This window comes from Panthera onca, chromosome B3 (genome assembly GCF_046562875.1).
Source record: "Panthera onca isolate mPanOnc1 chromosome B3, mPanOnc1 haplotype 2, whole genome shotgun sequence".
Classification (NCBI taxonomy): Eukaryota; Metazoa; Chordata; class Mammalia; order Carnivora; family Felidae; genus Panthera; species Panthera onca.
The window spans coordinates 6,972,924-6,986,667 of NC_138344.1; the positions used below are offsets into that span (position 1 = coordinate 6,972,924).

The window sequence follows — 13,744 nt, forward strand, 5'->3', positions numbered from 1 at the left end:
AGCACAGCACACTCCCCCCCCCCCCCTTCCTAGCCCAGACTCTAATTGCACTGGCAGGGCGTATCTGCTTTTTAATTGGCAAAAGCCACAATATCCTGGTGGCTCAGAGAGCACCGCCCTGATTTTATTTCTGCAGCAGCTGGGGGATAATTACCCTTCCCTATCGGTGCTGCTTTCAATTCTTTCTCTTTCTAATTGAGACGTCTTCCTCTGTAGCCCAGCTCTCCAACCTTCAGTTTGTTCTCTCCAGTCTCTCCATCCGGAACGGGGCAGGACCTGCTTGGAGACACAGAGGGGGGACATGGAGAAGACTGGCAGTGCCCAGCTCCGAGGCCCAAGGCCTTCCAACTGTTAGCCCTAGACAGGTGAGCCTGAGAAAACCCCAAGCTCTTCTGTGGAGGGTACAGGGGAGAGATAGCCCTCCCCAGGAGGCTGTTGAGACCCCCTTTTCTCCACTCCCCAGTGGGGTGCTTGCTCTGGGACTCTAAGCTACAAGGGGCTGAGGAACCCCACCCCCAGCATCTAACCCATCAAGGAAGAGAAAGGGATTTGTTGTCATTAATCTCTTAATAATGGCCTCATGTCTCTTTGGCACTGTTGAAAGAGGTTTGGTACATCATCCTTAGCATAGTTTCAGAGACAAAGATCTGAGTGCTAATATTAGAGAACAAGGCTAAGTAACATACAAGATGTTAACTGAAGGGGTACTCCTAGGAAAAACAGGCCTTTCTCAGGGAGTTCCCAGGTAAACTTCTGGTGGTAATAGATAAAGCTAAAAAATGTTACAGAGAGAGCTTGGAGAGAATCCTAGCAGATCCCTGGACATTGACATTCAGGACTGTCCAGTCTAGCCCTGTGAGCAACCCTGACCTAAAGCCACCAAGTGGCTGTCCTGTGATCAGCTCAACATGAGAACAGGGGCTTTTGCTCATTATTATATTCCAGTGCCTACCACACAGTCTGGCTCATGCAACTGGTTAGCAAAGAGGCAAAATTCAGAGACAGTTGATCATGAGTGTGAATAGACTCATTTTCATTGGCCTTTGCCTTGCAGAACCAATGAAAATGGACTTGAAGCCCTGTTTTCCTAAATTCTTTAACTCTGGGCTCTTTCTGGATTGGGTGAAGATGTAAATAGAGGGGTGGCTGGCTGGCTCAATCGTGGAGCATGCAACTCTTGATCTCGGGGTCACGAGTTCAGGCCCCACACTGGGCATAGAGATTACTTTAAAAAAATAAAATGAAAAATACTTTATTTAAAAAAAGATGCAAATAGCAAAGGAGGCCGTTACAGTCTAAGAGAAATGTACCTTGAAACCATGACCTGCCCTTGAGCCCCCCATCTCCCTCTCCCCACTTCTAGTTTCTTTCCTCTGAATTTAGAGTCATTGCCTTGGCAACGCTTGTTTCCATGGTTTCCTCCGTGACAATGATCCCCAAACCCCTCCTCTCTCTTTCCTCCTGACAGCAATGGGTGATAGGGATCCTCCGTGTGGCCACTCCATGTAACCATGGTAACGATGAGCTGAGCCTTCGTGTATCTTTTGTGAAGAGAGCTAGGGAATAGAAGCTTTTGGAAAGGACAGTTGGGGGAGGGTCCAGGGCTAGAACTGCCCTTGTCATAAAGAGGAAGTTAAGGGACTTGTCTTGATACTAGCCTGTAGGATTCAGTTCAAACATTGTTGAGACTCTATTTTAAGCATGACAAAGTTCCAGGGAAACAAAGGTATACAAAACATAGCCCCTAATATTGAAGGGCTTATAGTCTAGTGCTGGGGCTCATGATGCTACTGAAACTCTGGCACTAGTGGCCCACAGATGGGGCCACTAAAGGAGGTGGCCCTTGAGAGCACTATCACGGTCAAGCATTTGTCCATTCCAAACATTCCCTCCAGCCAAGAACCAAGAAAAGACTGGCCAGGGGGATCGGTACTCACATTAAACCTTCTTCCAAACTGCCATCAGAGTTTCTGTCTTGGAAAGGGTGGAATTTTAATGCCCCTTTCTTTTGCAGAAGTGTAGGCTAATGGCAGAATCCTTAAATAGGACTATTTGGTGCAGGGAGAAAGAAAAACACAGACCTGCCCAACTCCAGTGCCACAAGGGGCTGGAATGATCTCCATTTCCAGGGATCACCATCACCTACCTGCCACAGGCCTTCCTGGGAAGTGATGTGTCTGCTCTTACACTGAATTGGAGGGTCATCATCTCCATCCATCCAGATTTTTTACTTGTCACTGAAAATGCAAGACAAAGGAGCAGCTCTGAAAAATTAAAGTAGAAAATCAAACAAAACTACCAGGGGCACCAAAGTTGGACAGAATGAATCCAAAAGCTAGGATGTATGTTGATCATGTAGGTAACACAGCTCTTCCCTCCTCTAGCTTCCCATCCTCGCCCCTGACAGTTTCCCTAAATCCCTAAAGGTGGGAACCAATTCTGAACTTCTAGGAGAAATCACAAAAATTCCCTGGACCCTTGGTATGCTGATACCAGTCACATGCACTGATGTGGAAAGATGATCAAGGTACATTTTTAAATAAAAAGAAAAGTGCATAGAACAACGTACTTTGTGTTCAAGTAAGCTACAAATAACTAGGTAGCAAAATTCGCTCTTGCAAGTGAAATGCAATCTGGATTAGCCAAAGTTCTTGGGTCCTAGAACTCTGAATTCCATCCTTTGCTACTGGAAGAAACTAAGGCAGATTCAAATATTCTAGGTACCCTGTTCACTCAGCTAGTCAGAAAAGGATAAATGGCATCCTCTGATTGGTTGACAAAGCAATGCAAACTAACCAATGAAATAATGCTTCTCCTTTCCTGGCCAATAAGATCTCAGTTCTCTTCTTGAAAGGAAAGCAGACCCTTTGTCCATAAAGAAAATGAGCAGAAAAGGAATAATAATTAAAAAACAAAACAAAACAAAACACTGTTGCCATGGGGCTATGGGACATTATTGATGTGATCAATGATAGCTGCCCCAGAGAATTCACAAAGGAGGTACTTCTTTGGGAAGAAAAGTACAAAAAGCAGACCAGCTGTCTGGTCTGTATTAAAAAGAAGTTTCTATAGTAACATGTGAGGGGAAAGAATTTTAATGTAAATCTTCTCCAAACTAGCCAGTCAACGGAGAGTAATTTTGACCTTCAATTTAGATTGAAGTTATAATGACTGATTTTTTTTTTTTTATATTAGCAATGCGTGAAGGAAAAGGCAAGGAAGAGAAAATGAAGTGTGTGTTTACTGATGCAGGGCATCACAGATATTGATAGGATAGTTCCTGTCTGAAACAGAGATCTCCCTGTTGTCAAATCATAGCTCAGTTTAAAACCAGGTTTTATTTTGGAAAGGGAAAGTTCAAGGTTCTGAAGGAAAAGTATTCTAGGTGAAATAGTCCACAGAACACAAGTTGTCCTATTAACTTACTAGTGATGTCCCTTTAAATCATTCTGAGACTGTTACAACTGCCTTTGGGAAAGGATGGGTAAAATGATTTCCCACAGATATTGCAAATGAACACAGGTGGGCAAAGCCGACAGATGAAACACGGAATCAGTGTTTGTCAATCAAGGGAAGGGAAAATGATCAGAGGATTGGAAATATTAAGTGCTGATTTGCTCACTATGAAGGCAGGCTGGAGAGGGCATAAAGGGAAGAGAATCTTGAAGGATCAAATGCAGGTGGAACACTAGTGGAAATTTGCTAAGAGGGCTGCCTTTCTACCAACCTGTGCTGTGTGGTCTGTGGGGAGAAGTGAGAAGACAGGGTGATCTAGAATTCAGTTTCCCTTTCATGGAGGAGTTGTCTAGGGAGGAAGGAACCACTGCCAAGCCAAGGAGAAACCCTCTCTTTGTACCGGAAACACCTTTGGATAATTTCTCTGAGTTCCTTGAATTCATCCATAAAGAACAAATATGTTTCACTCATTTAAAGGGAAAAAAAGAGGGGGGAGGAAGATTGGCCCCTCCGTCTAAGGGACTAAATGAAAGAGAGAGAGAGAGAAAGAAATCCCTAATTGCAAATCCCAGAGAAATGGCAGGGTAGGATATGATTACCTCAGTGAAGGGGGTGGGGGAGAGAGTGGAAAGTGTTGCCTTGGAGAAAGGTAGCTGCTTCACTGTGAACCTTGACTTAAAAAGAAAAATTCACCTTCCAGGATTTCCTCTTAAACCCCTGAGATCTTACAGGACCGGTCGTGTCTCCCATCCAGCACGGGGAAGGCAGGGGCTCTCCAGCAGATAATTTAAAGAATCCAGGTGCTCAAGGATAATCAGTGACCCAAACCCCTCCACTCACTGTAACCAAGGCAACAGGAGGCTGGGGCTGGTTGCCTGGCAACTACACTAGGGCCTCGGTCCTGTCCCCTCCTCCCCCATCTCCGTTAGCCCTTTTGTGATAGTGTCTTCCCCTCCGTGGCTTTTTTCCTCCTTGGCAAAAGAGTCATCCTGCTCCTCGTGCAAAGGGCACTCTGGGCTCCTTTGGTTAAAATTGAGGACCTTGATGTTCATTTTGCACAGGTTTCACCTACCCAGATATTCAGATTCAGATTAAATAGGCTTTCTTACCTCGGCCTCAATATCTCAAATCTCCCCCCACCGCATCCCTTCATTCACCCGTGTTAGGGCATTCGGAGATTGTGGAGTGAGAGAGAAGGAAGAAGTGGGGGTGGGCGGGGGCGAGAGAGAGAGAAGACGGCTTGGATGTAGCGATATGTCACAACACAACAGTGCCGGGGGTTCCCGGTAGATCCACTTTCTAGCTTGCCCCTGAACTCACCATTTCCAGGCGCGCCTCTTTTCGCTTAGGCACCCTCCCGGCAACTTTGCACCAAGTTGTATTCCAACTGCTCTTCGCGAAGGGGGGATAGAATGCCCTCCCAGAATCTGACACCTAACCTCCTGGAGAAATGGGAAAGGTGATTCCCCCCCACCTCTCGGCGAACCCTGCCTCATCTCCTGGCCTCCACCGTGTGGGGTCTGAGGAATTTAGCTCAAGCTGAGTCGGGCTGGGAAGCCGAGTGGCGCGCGGGAACCCACTCCAGGGGCTCTCCGGCCCGGGCGCTGTCCAGCCTCTGGTGCTGAAGCTGGAGGCTCGGATGCACCGTTCAGGGGCTCTGGAGACCCTCCAGCTGCCGGATTCTGACCCCTGAGGCCGGAACCCGAAGGGTAGACACCCTTTGCGGGGGGGGGGGGGGGGGAAGGCGAGACTAGGACGTGTCTGCAACAGAAATGCTTTTTCGGCAGACCGGGCTGCCTCTGAGGCGGAATCCCCTGCGCCTCTCCCTTCCCTTCCCCGAATTAGTGTAATTCGCCGCAATCGCGGCGTGTAGAAAGAGCCCCTTGCCCTGGGGTAATTATCCAGTGGCCTCCCGGCAATCCCCACGTTTTCCCCTTGGGCACTGGGTTGCCTGAGCGTCGGCAGGCAGAATCCCGGGACTCCTGGCGCTCAGATCTGGTGGCGGGCAAGGCTGCGAAGGGAAGTCTGGAACACCGAACCCCGCCGCTTTTCTGCATGTAACAGGTCTGCTGCACCTGCACTCTGAAGGGCGATCAGAGTCGAGACCGGGTCACTGTAGGGTGGGCTTGGGGAGACCGGCTTCGGAGAGAGCGCACTCCCAAGGCTGATGCCCTTCGCCGAGCGGACGCCTGACTCAGCCTGACAAGCCAATGTCGCCGTCGCCGGGCTGGTGGGTGCGAGAACGAAACGCCCCCGCAACTCTAGGGGCCGCAGCACTCCGCAGGAGCGCTCAGCTGCCGGGGTGCGGAGCCGCCTCCACCTTCCCAGGCGCCCTGGCCGCGTTCCTGCCTCCTGCTGAATTTGTCAGCAGGCACGGCACCTGTGGCAGATGCTGAGCCCACCGGCCCCCCTCCTCCGGCCCTAGGAAGCAGCCCCGGGCTCAGCCTCGCGCATCTCACCTCCGGTCGGGGGCTCCTCCAGTCCCGAGTCCTGGCCCTGAGGGGGAGGATTGGACCGCGGACACTGATCGGGGTTTTTACCTGACTTGGGTCGCCACCGCCAGGAAGGAAGACAGAGTGCGCTCCACTTCTTTCTCGAAGAAGGCCCCCTCCCCACCCCGCCTTCAGCTCGTCGCTTCTTCCCCAAGAACTGCGGAGCAGGGTCGGGCTGGGTGGGGGGAGGTTGGGGTTTGAGGAAGGTATTTTGTGAAGCACCCCTACTTGCCTCCCTCGGACAATCTGTTCTGTCCCAAGCGGTGGTCGCGCCGCCAGGGCGGGAGGCAGGTCAGCAGTCGCTCCGGGTGCTCCGGGTGCAGACACAGTCGCCAGGGCTGCGGGGGCCAGGGGAGAACAGCTGCTTTAAAGCCGAGACCAACCCACAGGTGGCCTGTCAGGGCCACGGACGTCCATGACGTCATCCAGAGGACGAGTGGAGAAGGGAAGTTGGTGGTGCTGGGGGTGGTCACCGCGCTTCACATCAAAAGTCCCCTGTGGCCATGGCAACAGCTCGCGGAGGCCGGAGCACCGGCAGCCCGCCCGCCCCCTTTTCTGTCTCTTGCCTCGCTGTTGGGTCCGGAATCCCGGGATCCCGCGCTCCGCTGCGGTAGAAAGTTGGGGGGGGGGGGGGGGCGGTGTCCGGCTTTAGTGCAGAAGCCAACCTTTCCCGCCCCGGACGAGGCCCTAGAGCTAGTCCCGGGTCCAGCTCTCTGTCCTCACCCCTGTTCCGCGGTCCTGGCTGATGAGCAGGTGAGCAGAGGGGCCGCCTGGCTTCAGGGAGACTCCCAGAGGGAGATCACGCAGAAACTTTCATTTCCACAGGGACATTCCGCATCCGTCCCCTTCCCTCCCACCGCCCCACCTTGGCAGGTCGACCCCCGGCCACCTGACCACAGACAGATTGTCCTTCCTGAATTCAAGAATGTGATCGCTCACCCTTGTCACCCACTCTTTCACCGACACTCGTGCCTGAGTGAGCACACCCAGGGAGCGCCCACACAGACCCACCTGCCCGCATCCTCATCGGTGCACGGATAAACCAAGGCTCCATTGCTGCAGAGAGCAGCCGAACGGATGAGAAAGTAGCAAATCCACCACGGAGCCAGCGTGCATCTAGGGTTTCATGCTTGTGGCCAGGGAGCCCAATGAGGCACGGAAATGTTAACTGGGGTCTCACAGATTAAAAAAAAAATTTTTTTTGGAAGTACTTGTCAACAAGATTGAAAATGTTCACATAGAAATCTAGGCATCCCATGTCTCCTGCATGCAGTGGCATAGCACTGACCCCTGTAGAAAGAGCTGGGGTCCAGTCCAACCTAAACCTTCCTCTCCTATTTGTCAGTGTCACCGAGGCCATTAATCATCAGCCATTTCCTTTTTTTTTTTTTTTTCAATAGTAAAGAGGAAAGTGAAATATTTTTGTCCCCTTCTCACCTGCTCACTTCCTTAATGTCACCTGTCAGGACATGTAATCATGTGAGTTTTCTTCCCCCTGTGTCCAGCAGGAGCTGGTAAGGGCTTCACTCAGGCTGAAATTCTTGCTTCACTACTTGCCGGCTGGTGCCCTGCAGGTGCAACCTTTGACTGACAACAGACATCTGTGCTTCCTACATTCAGACAACACGGGGCGTAAGGTATGTCCTGCTAATAAGGTTGGTTTTTCTTTTTCCTCTTACATTTTCACATTTCAAAATATTCAGGTGTTGGAAACACTTAAAATTTATATTGTTCGTTGATCACCATCCAGTCACAAGAAGACAACTACTGTATGATTCTGCTCACATGAAGTACCCAGAGTAGTCAGATTCATAGAAACAGAAAGTAGAATGGTTGGTTGCCAGGGCAGGGGGAGGGGGGTGAGGAATTATTGTTTAATGGGTGCAGAGTTTCAGTTTTGCAAGACGAAAGAGGACTGTGAATGGACAATGGTACAGTAGCACAACAGTGTGATATATTTCATCTCGCTGAACTGTACATGGTGAATTTCATATTACATGCATTTTACCACAATTTAAAAAAAATATTTTAAAGAAGGTGGTTAGTTATATTGTCTAGCAAACTTTGAGTTGTTCTGTTCAGAGGCAAAAAAAAAAAAAAAAAAAAGACTCAGGAGGACAAATGCTAATCGTCGCTGCATTTGTTTTCAATGATTTGTTCAACAAATATTTAGGGGTGCCTGGCTCGCTCAGTCAGTAGAGTATCTCACTCCTGTTCAACAAATATTTGTGGAGTACATGGTATATACTGGACAGTACACTGGAGCCAGAAACACAAAGGTAGTGGGATAATCAGTAAAGTCTAAGAATAAATATACTTAACTTTTGGTAAGTTCTTCAAAAGAAGGAATAAGAACCATGATGAAAGAATAGGTGATCATTTTTTAAAAAGGTGGATTAAGGGCACCTGGGTGGCTCAGTCAATTAAGCGTCTGACTTCACCTAAGGTCATGATCTCGCGGTTCATGGGTTCGAGCCTTGCATCGAGATCTGTGCTGACAGCTCAGAGACTGGAGCCTGATTCAGATTCTGTGTCTCCCTGTCTCTCTGCCCCTCCCCAACTCGTGCTGTCTCTCTCTCTCTCTCTCTCTCTCTCTCTCTCTCTCAAAAGTAACATTAAAAAAATTTATACAAAAAAACGTAGATTAGAGAGAGAGAATTTTTTAAATGAGATTTAATGGATAGATTCAACAACAGATTACCTCAGCAGAAGACAGAATTAGTAAACTCTTTGATAGTGCCAAAAAACCCTCTTGAATTTAGCAAGTAGATAAATTTATAGAAAATAAAAAAGAGATATTAAGAGGCAAGAATGAGTAAATGAGAAGGCCTAAGGTATTTCTATTAGCTATTCTAGAAGGAGAAAATAGAAGAGGGAGAGAGGCAGTATTAGAAGGGAAAATGCCTAAGAAAGTTCTGGAATTGATTAACAAACAAAAGTAAAATACTCTTTCAGTTAAATCCACTAGTTCTGAGGGGAATAAATAAAAATAAATTTATACCTAGAAACCTAATAGTGAACTTACAGAAAATCAAACATAAAAAGAATTGTTTTTATTTTTACCTAGCTACAGTTAAGGTCAAAATTTTCAAAGTGCTACAGGGAAATAAGTGTCAACTCAGAATTCTAGACTCAATTAAACAATTCAAGAGTAAATTTGGCTTTTCAAAATTTTTTAAAGATTTTTTTATTTTTAAATAATCTTCACACCTAATGTGGGACTGGAACCCATAACCCCAAGATCAAGAGTCACACGCTCCACCCACCAAGCCAGCCAGATGCCCTGAGTGTAAATTTGAAAGAAAGACTACTTTAAAGAACCTAAAACTGGGTGGGAGGGAGGAGAGGGTGGGTGATGGGCATTGAGGAGGGCACCTGTTGGGATGAGCACTGGGTGTTGTATGGAAACCAATTTGAAAATAAATTTCATATTAAAAAAAAAAAAGAACCTAAAACTATAGAGCATTTTACAGTTTTTTTTTCTTTTTCCTCTTTTTTTAAACAATTTTTTTAATGTTTATTTCTCAGAGAGAGAGCAAGAAAGAGAGAGACTGAACATGAGTGGAGGAGGGGCAGAGAGAGAGGGAGACACAGAATCTGAAGCAGGTTCCAGGCTCTGAGCTGTCACCACAGAGCCTGATGTGGGGCTCGAACTCATGAACCAGGAGATCATGACCTGAGCCCAAGTCGGACACTTAACCGACTGAGCCACCCAGGGGTCCCTAACAGTTTTTTTCATTGCGAGAGCCACAAAAGAATGGGCTTGGATAATAAAAGTATCGAAGCCAAAAGGAAGGAATGAGATGAAAGAAGCCATGATGACAACTGGAGATTAGACAATATGTTGACAAAGCCAAAGAGCACTGACTACAAAATACAGCAATAATAATTTCTAATTTGGAAGGTGGAACCAAAATCTGAAAATAAATCTCAAGATACTGTGAAGAATGAATAGGACCGCATGGAAAATGGAAGGGTAGCTACAGATTCTAAGAGTTTGACATTTCTTGTCTTATTCCAGTACATTTTATTATTAGCTTGATATCATGCTAAATCAAATGTGTGTTAATGTATTAAGAAAGCAGCTAAAATGATAGAAATTATAGGTTTAACTTCCCGACCAGCAGAGGAAAGAGGATAAGACGGTAGAAACTCTTAATATTACTAAGCACAGTAAATTTAAGAGTACTGCATCTTCCAGCTAAAAGACAGACATTTTGAGACGGCTTTAAAAATTCAGCTGTTGCAAGAGACATACATAGTCACACAAATATAGAACCATTGAAAGTCAAGAGTTGAGGAAAAAGTCTATGTAGCCAATATCAACTAAAACAAACCTGGTGTAAAAACTAATGTAGAATTTAAAGCAAAAAGCATTACATGAGGCATGACTTAATGATTTTAATGATAGGAAGTAATTGGTCAGGAAAATATAATTGAATTGGTGAATCTTTTTTTTTTTTTAACGTTTATTTTTGAGACAGAGAGAGACACACAGCATGAACAGGGGAGGGGCAGAGAGAGAGGGAAACACAGAATCGGAAGCAGGCTCCAGTCTCTGAGCCATCAGCCCAGATCCCGACGCGGGGCTCGAACTGGCGGACCGCGAGATCGTGACCTGAGCCGAAGTCGGACGCTTAACCGACTGAGCCACCCAGGAGCCCCTGAATTGGTGAATCTTTAACAAAATCTACCATGCTCTGCCCTAAAATGCATAGGACATCAAGTTCAGATGGTTATGCTTGCAAATTTTGCCATAACTTTGAGAAACAAAATTTCTCTATATTACAGAACAAACTTGACCATGAAAAAAGAAAGAAGAAGAGAAAAGAAAAGGAACAACATCACAAGAAATATGGGAAATAAATGTATAGAGCAATCTAATTTATAAACATAGGTGTAGAAAATCAATTTTTAGTAAGCCAAATTTATATAATAAGAAGGTAAAGTTTATTCTACGTGTTAAGAATTTTTAACATTTGGAAAATCTATTTATGTAACTTCATTCAACTTTCATAGATGAAAAGGAAAACATCTTATGAGCAATGAATAAATCTAGAAGCACTTGATAAAATTCAGTATTGATTTAAGAGAAAACTTTTTAGCCAACCTTGAATGAAAAGATATTACTACTCCTTAATAAAGCGTATCTACTCACAGCTAGCATCACATGTAACACTGAAGTATGAGAAGCATTCTCTTTGAAGACAGGAATATGACTGTAATCAACATAGTACTGGATTGCACCATGAAAATGACCAAACTGTCCCCATTTCAGAGTATAGGATCATTTGGATAGAAAATGGAAGAGCATCTACAGACATGCTATGAACTAATAAGTTTGTTTGCTATAGTATTATTGTCAAAAATCAACAGCACAATTGAGAAAAATCAATGAAACTGAAAGTTGATTCCTTGAAAAGATCATTAAAATTAACAATTCTCTACCTAGGCTGACTACGAAAAAGAGAGAAGACTCGAATTACTAAAATCAGGAGTGAAACATTATTATTTTTATTAACATTATTATTAACCTTACAGAAATTTTAAAAAACATTATAATAGTATGAACAACTGTATGTCAACAAATTAGATAACCCAAATGAGACTGGAGAATTCCTAGAAGCACACAAATTACCAAAACTAACTCAAGAAGAAATAGAAAATCTGAACAGACCATAACAAGAGACCAAATCAGTAATCAAAAAACTTCTCACAAAGGAAAGCCCAGAACCAGATGGCTTCACTGTTGAATTCTACCAAACGTTTCAAGAATTAATACCAATCTTTTGCAAAGTCTTCCAAATAAAAAATAGAGGAGGATGGAGTGTTTCCAAACTCATTCTCTGAGGCTATTATTACTCTGACATCAAAACCAGACAAAGATATCATAAGAAAACTATAGACCAAAAGCCCTTATGAATATAGATGCAAAAATCCTCCACAAAATACTAGAAAACCATATCCAGCAATATATTAAGAGGATTATACACCATGGTCAAGAGGGATTTATTCCAGGAATGCAAGAAATCAAAATAATATCCCATATTGATCAAATAAAGGATGAAACCCATAAGATCAACTCGATAGACATGAAAAATCTTTGGGCACAATTCCACACCATTTCATGATAAAAACTCCCAACAATCTAAGAATAGAAAGGAACTTCCTCAACCTGATAAAAGGCAACTACAGAAGATCCACAGCTAACGTCACATTTAATGGTGAGAGACTGAAAGCTTTCTTCCTTAGATCAGGAGCAAGATGAGGAAGTACACTCTCACCATTTATATTCAATGTTGTGTTGGAGTTTCTATTCAGGGCTATTCAGCAAGACAAAGAAATCAAAGGATTAGAAAGGAAGAAGTAAAACTTCTTTATCTGCAGATGACATGGTCTTTTGTATGGAAAAGTCTAAGGAATCTACATGCACACACCAACATTAGCATAATGAACAGATTCAGCAAGTTCACAAAATATCAATATACAAAAATCACTTCTATTTCTAGCAGTGAACAATCCAAAACTGATATTAAAGGGAACAATTCCACCTGCGATAGCATCGAAAAGAATAAAATACTTAGGAATAAATTTAATGAGACATGTGTGGAACTTGTACAACTGAAAACTGCAAAGCATTGCTGAAAGGAATTTAAAAGTCTAGGTAAGTAGAAAAATATCCAATGTTCATGTATTGGAATAATTAATATTGTTAAAATGGCAGTACTGTCCGACTTGGTCTATAGATGCAACATACTCCTTATCAAAATTCCAGCTGTGTTTTGTGTTGTTGTTTTTGCAGAAAGTGATATGCTGATCCTCATAATCATATGGAAATACAAGGGACCCGCAATAGCCAAAACACTCTTGAAAAGGAAGAACAAAGTTGGAAGGACTCATACTTTGCAGTTTCAAAACTTATGGCAAAACTCCCATAATCAAGACATTATAAAGATAAATATAAATCAAGGGAATAAAATTGAGGGTCCAGAAGTAATTCCATACATTTATCATCTGTGATTTTCAACAAAGGTCTCAAGATAATTCAATGGAAGAAAGAAAGTTTCTTTAATAAATGGATTTGGGGAGCACCTGGATGGCTCAGTTAGCTGGTGTCCAACTCTTGGTTTTGGCTCTGGTTATGATTCCAGGGTTATGGGATCGAGCCCTGTGTCAGGCTCCATGCTGAGCATGCTGAGTTTGGAGCCTGCTTCAGATTCTCTCTCTCTCCCTCTGGCCCTCTCCCCTGCTCATTCAGAATAACAAGGAATAAATCTCATAATGATAGAGCACTCATTGAGCAGATCCTAAAATTTTATTGAAGGATATAAAAGAAGATGTAAGTAAATGGAGAGACATGATGTGTTTGTGGATATGGCAATGACATTACAATGTTAATTTTCCTAAATTAATTTATAAATTTATTGCAATTCTAATAAAAAGCCAGGAGATTTTCTTGTGTGAACTTAACAAACTGATCTTAAATTTTATATGAAGATGGCCAAGAATATGAGGATTAAGGAGGGAGACTTCTCTATCAAATATCAAGGTTTATAATGAAGCTATAGTAATGAGTACTGTGTGGAACAGGCACAGAAATGTTAAAATAGGCTAACTGAATAGAATAGAGAGTTCAGAAACAGACCTACGGGTATATGGAAAACTGGTCTACGGGCATTTGGCAGTTGGAACATTTATATGAAAACATTTATAAGGAAAATAAAATAAAAGTAGTTTCTAACCTCATACCATACCCTAAAATAATTTACATTTGGAAGTAAAAGTAAAAATGTGGT

The 13,744-nt window shown here is 44.0% G+C and overlaps 1 long non-coding RNA gene across 8 annotated transcripts; it reads right to left on the minus strand.

The window, feature by feature from the left end:
- Positions 1–93: 93 nt before the first annotated feature.
- Positions 94–6,479, minus strand: LOC132668709 (uncharacterized). 8 transcript variants are annotated; one of them, XR_009605712.3, is made up of 3 exons: positions 6,177–6,479; positions 2,147–2,237; positions 94–276 (listed from the first exon to the last, which is right to left on the minus strand). It is a non-coding gene; the product is annotated as an uncharacterized LOC132668709 (long non-coding RNA). The 8 variants fall into 8 exon arrangements; XR_009605708.3 differs by lacking the exon at positions 6,177–6,479 and adding an exon at positions 5,997–6,145; XR_009605709.3 differs by lacking the exon at positions 6,177–6,479 and adding an exon at positions 5,532–5,687.
- Between the last annotated feature and the right edge of the window lie 7,265 nt (positions 6,480–13,744).